At 46.8% G+C, this 5000-nt stretch overlaps 1 protein-coding gene across 1 annotated transcript in view; it reads left to right on the top strand.

The window, feature by feature from the left end:
* Positions 1-5000, top strand: part of LOC311340459 (xylosyltransferase 1-like) — a gene marked incomplete at both ends in the record, with an annotated part of 54304 nt that overhangs the window by 16919 nt on the left and 32385 nt on the right.

Below are 5000 nucleotides of genomic sequence, written 5' to 3'. Positions count from 1 at the left end.
AGCATGAACCTTAACGTTTCAAACACATGAATCCCTCTAGTACGGGAAGACGGCCAACCCAGTGGAACAGTTCTACGTCTCTGCGCTAACATTAACGCCAAAATATGTGGGCTAGTATAAATATTTCTGCGCCAGAATGCTATGTCTTGTTCTGGGTTGTTGTTAAACCGCTGCATGCGACCATCTCTGTTGGAATGCACCCGAGCCATACTGGAGCATTTATCACATTAAAGCCTTTAGTGGCCGTGCACGTCAGCACTGTGCACGTGCACGTCTGCACCGTGCACACACACACACACACACACATCAGCACTGTGTACGTGAACATCAGCACCGTGAACACACACACTGGAACCGTGCACGTGAACATCAGCACTGTGCACATTTGAACCGTGCACACACACGCACATCAACATAGTGAGCCTCACACACACACCTCAGCCTCTGCTGCTGGAACGAATCGTAGGGGACAAACTGCAGCCGCTAACCGGACACACACAATTAAACACATGTTTGCTTGGACATTCAATTGCAAACATTTTTTGATTTGGAGGATTAATCCTGGACTGTTGGACTTCAGTTTCTGCTGGTTTCTACTTTGACGCGGTCTCTCTACGTCTCTCTGTATTATCGATTCTGGAGTCGGACCTCGGAGCAGCACTCTGTCACCTGCCACCACGCAGTGTGTAGGTGGGTCATTAACGTGTTTTAATCACACGCTGGCGCCCACGCACGTGTTTCTGTAAAACACGCAAACAAAAGAGTCTTCATTAACCACTCAGAGAGACTCAGGGTCACAGCGAGGCATTATGGTCCAGAGCGCTCTGTTGGCTGGCAATCAGGCTGTCCGCCTTAAGACACAAATGATGGCCGTTTACCAGCGATAGACGGAGTCCGTAATGACTTAGTGATGTTTGGCTGACGTGGGCGAGCTGTCGAAAAAAAACCTCAAACCAGCGATGTTTGGCTCCTGCTGACGTCGTTAAAGAGGCAACAATAGAGATTAACGAGGGTGCTTGTTTTTCTTGGAATAACTTTTCCTCTAATTCTTTTCTGGTCCGTTTTTCTTTTCCTTTTACTTCAATCTACCATTAGCCGAAGTTTGAAGCAAAATGTATTTCTTACTACTCCAGTAAGATGTCTTTAAATCATTAAATATCTACGAGGTAGCAGCCAGCCAGCATTCAAACTCCTTTTCAAGCGCTCAGCTCTCAGTGATCGTGATAAAGATTTCTCCTGGTGTTGCGCTGCATCTCTCGCTGTTTCCCTCTCTCTCTCTCTCTCTCTCTCTCTCTCTCTCTCTCTCTCTCTCTCTCTCTCTCTCTCTCTCTCTCTGGGAGTGACTTTAATGAGAAACCCACTGGAGAGGAGACGGCTCCGTCTGCCCACAGCGAGCTGCCTCACCTGGTCGGCCCACCGCCGCATCACGGCCTCGCCTTCAGTAAAGCAGAACCAGCCGTCATCAACACACACACACACACACACACACACACACACACACACACACACACACACACACACACACACACACACACATACACAAACACATACACAAACACACACACACACACAGCAGAACTCATCTGTTTTTAGTTGCCTCCCCCGTCTGGTTGGCCTGACCCCGCCGGTCTGAGTCTGTCAGAGGATGCGTCAACACAGAAACAATATGTAGTGTTATGGTCCTCTGCCCACACACACAATGGACAGCCGTGTGTTTGAAGTGGCCTCCACTGAGTACAGAGTATTGTATTGTGTGTCTCTCTGCCTTCACGAGAAGCAGAACTACCACCATGATCGTGCTTAATGCTTCTCTCTGGCTTTGCCTTGATCGTTTCTCTCTCTCTCTCTCTCTCTCGCTCTCTCTCTCTCTCTCTCACTCTGGTCTCTCTTTCTCTCTCTCGCTCTCTCTCTCTCTCTCTCTCCCTCTCTCTCTCTCTCTCACTCTGGTCTCTCTTTCTCTCTCTCTCTCACTCTTTCTCTCTCTCTCTGACTCTCTCTCTCTTTAAACACGTGTGGTACATGTGTTTAAACACATTAACCCCGACATGGTGGTAGTAGTCAGTGTTTCCCCTTTGCCTTTGTCTTGAGAGCCACACGTGTCACGAGTACTGACCAATGTGCAGCAGACGTGTGCGTCACCCCAGGGTGCCTACGGGCCGTGAGTCCTAGACCGCCGCGTGCAGAGGGACGTAAAGGTCGACACGTGAGTCCCTGCGACCGGCCGCTGGGCTGGTCTCAGGGTCAGGAGCGCGGGGGGGGGGGACGGGGGACTGCGGTGGTGTACCGGGTTAGCGTGTTGTAGTGTCTGTGGCCTCTGCTAATGTCATGATAACTCACAGATAAGGTTATCACCGCCGCGGATCGATACCGGCCGGCTAATGTTGTTATGGTTAAATGGCTTTAATACATTTCTGATATCGACAGAAAGATGATGATTGTGGCTGATCGCGTTTGCGGTTGCGGTTACTGCGTTGTGTGCGTTGTAAACGGCCGACGTTCCTGTGATTGTATTGTTGGAGTGTGTCTGCGTCCACAATCATATAGAATCCCTCCTTGTTCTCTGAGCTCGGTGAATAGCTGAGCTAAAGGACATCCAGGCGCTGGCAGGCTTGTGGTATATATATATATATATATATATATATATATATATATATATATAGATAGATTATACTGTTTTTTGTTTTTACATTGATAGATATATATATATATATATATATATATATATATATATATATAGATAGATTATACTGTTTATACATTGATAGATGCATATATATATATATATATATATATACAGTATATAGCTGAGCTCGGTATATATATATATATATATATATATATATATATATATATATATATATATATATATATACCGAGCTCAGCTATAGATAGATAGATTATACTGTTTATACATTGATAGATGCATATAAATATATATATATATATATATATATATATATATTTATATCGAGTGACTGGTGGATATGGGGAGCAGGCAGCCCGTCGCAGAGACACCTGCGATCAAACAGAAGCTGGAGATGTTTGATGTCTGAGTTCTAAGCACAAACCGGTCTCTATAAACAGATCCGAGGAGAGCATGTATGTATATGTATATATAGTTCCAATGCACACAGCCCTCAGTCATTATAACTAGATCCAAGGAGACTGTAGCTGTGTACAAAATCGTTCCCTATTCACTCACTCACTATTCCCTATATAGTGTTTATGATATAGTGAACTATAGATTTCAGATTTCGGACACTATGCTGAACATTTCTAAACGTTGTTTGCTTCAGTAAATGCGCCCGCATTGCATTGTGGTATATGGGAGTAGCATGTAAATTTTGGGTATTTTATTGTCCACTTTATAGTGAATGAAATTAACCACTGGGATTTCGAACACCGCTACAAAATGGCGAGCACCCTACATAGTGCACTACATCTGTGATAGGGAACGATTTGGAACACAGCTTGTATCTGTAGCCCGGGCTCTCACACAGATCCGTATGTGTGGATTGTGTTTGCGATGTTTAATGGATGAGATGTGAGAGTTGTTAGTTCATGAAGTGGCATTAGACCTGGCTTATGTACTGTGTGCGTGTGTGTGCGTGGGTGGGTGTTTGTGCGCGGGTGTGCGTTTGTGCGTGGGCGTGTGTTTGTGTTTGTGAGTGTGCACAATGTCGATGTGAGTGTGCCTGCCTGCCTGCGTGTGTGTGTGTGTGTGTGTGTGTGTGTGTGTGTGTGTGTGCAGGTACATGTGTGTGTTGTGCATCACACAGTGTGCGTGCGCCTGCAGCAGGGGGGAGTGATTCAGAGGACGCGGGTTGTCTGAGTCTCTGACCCTCTCCTCTCCAGCAGCTGTTGTTCTCTGTGTCTCCAGCTGTGGTTGGTCGGGCAGGCAGGTACCGCTGGAGCAGAGAATACATATGGATGTTTGGGGAGCAGTTCTGTGTATTTGTATGTAGCCCCCAATTCATGATCCATGACTTTATTTGTATGTGAGTGTGTGTGTGTGTGTGTGTGTGTGTGTGTGTATGTGTGTGTGTGTGTTTTTTCTTGTTTGTATTTGTGCGTATTTGTGTGGATGTGTGTTTCTGCATGTTTGTTTGTGTGTTTCACTGTGTGTGTGTGTGTGTGTGTGTGTGTGTGTGTGTGTGTGTGTGTATGTGTGTGTGTGTGTGTGTGTGTGTGTGCGAGCGTGTGTGTGTGTGTGTGTGTGTGTGTGTGTGTGTGTTGTTTGTATTTGTGTGTGTATGTGTGTTTGCCATGTTTGTTTGTGTGTGTGTGTGTGGTGACCGGTTCACCCCCGGTTCACCCCCCCCCCCCCCTCCTCAGGTCAGTCCCCGACCGGGGGTCCCAGAGGGGAGCCGGGGGGGGGGGCAGTGTAGGGGGGGGGGGGGTGGGGGGCGCTAACAAATGGATGCTGCTGCTGGATGCTAACTGCTCCCACTGCAGCTAAGGCCACAACACAGCCTGAATACAAAGTGATGGCTCTGGGCACACACACACACACACACACACACACACACACACACACACACACACACACACACACACACACACACACACACGCGCATACGCATACGCACACACGCAGACACATAGACAAACAAACATGCACCCACAAACTCACACACACACACACACACACATAAACACACACACACACGCACACGCATACGAATACGCACACACGCAGACACATAGAGAGACATACATACACAAACATGTACTCACACACTCACACACACACACACACACACACACACACACACACACACACACACACACACACACACACACACACACACACACAGGCATACACATACACAGACAAACACATACATACATGCACAAACACCCCCACACACACGCACACAACGTGACGCGCATAGACACACACACAAAAATATACACACATACGAGCACATACATCCAAGGACACACACATACAGTACATACACACGTATCAAAGCAAACACAAATACAAACAAACACAC

The sequence above is a fragment of the Micromesistius poutassou genome (assembly GCF_964030765.1).
Source record: "Micromesistius poutassou genome assembly, chromosome: 3".
Lineage (NCBI taxonomy): Eukaryota > Metazoa > Chordata > Actinopteri > Gadiformes > Gadidae > Micromesistius > Micromesistius poutassou.
The sequence above is the reverse complement of the archived record's forward strand: the minus strand, read 5'-3'. Positions and strand labels throughout refer to the sequence as shown.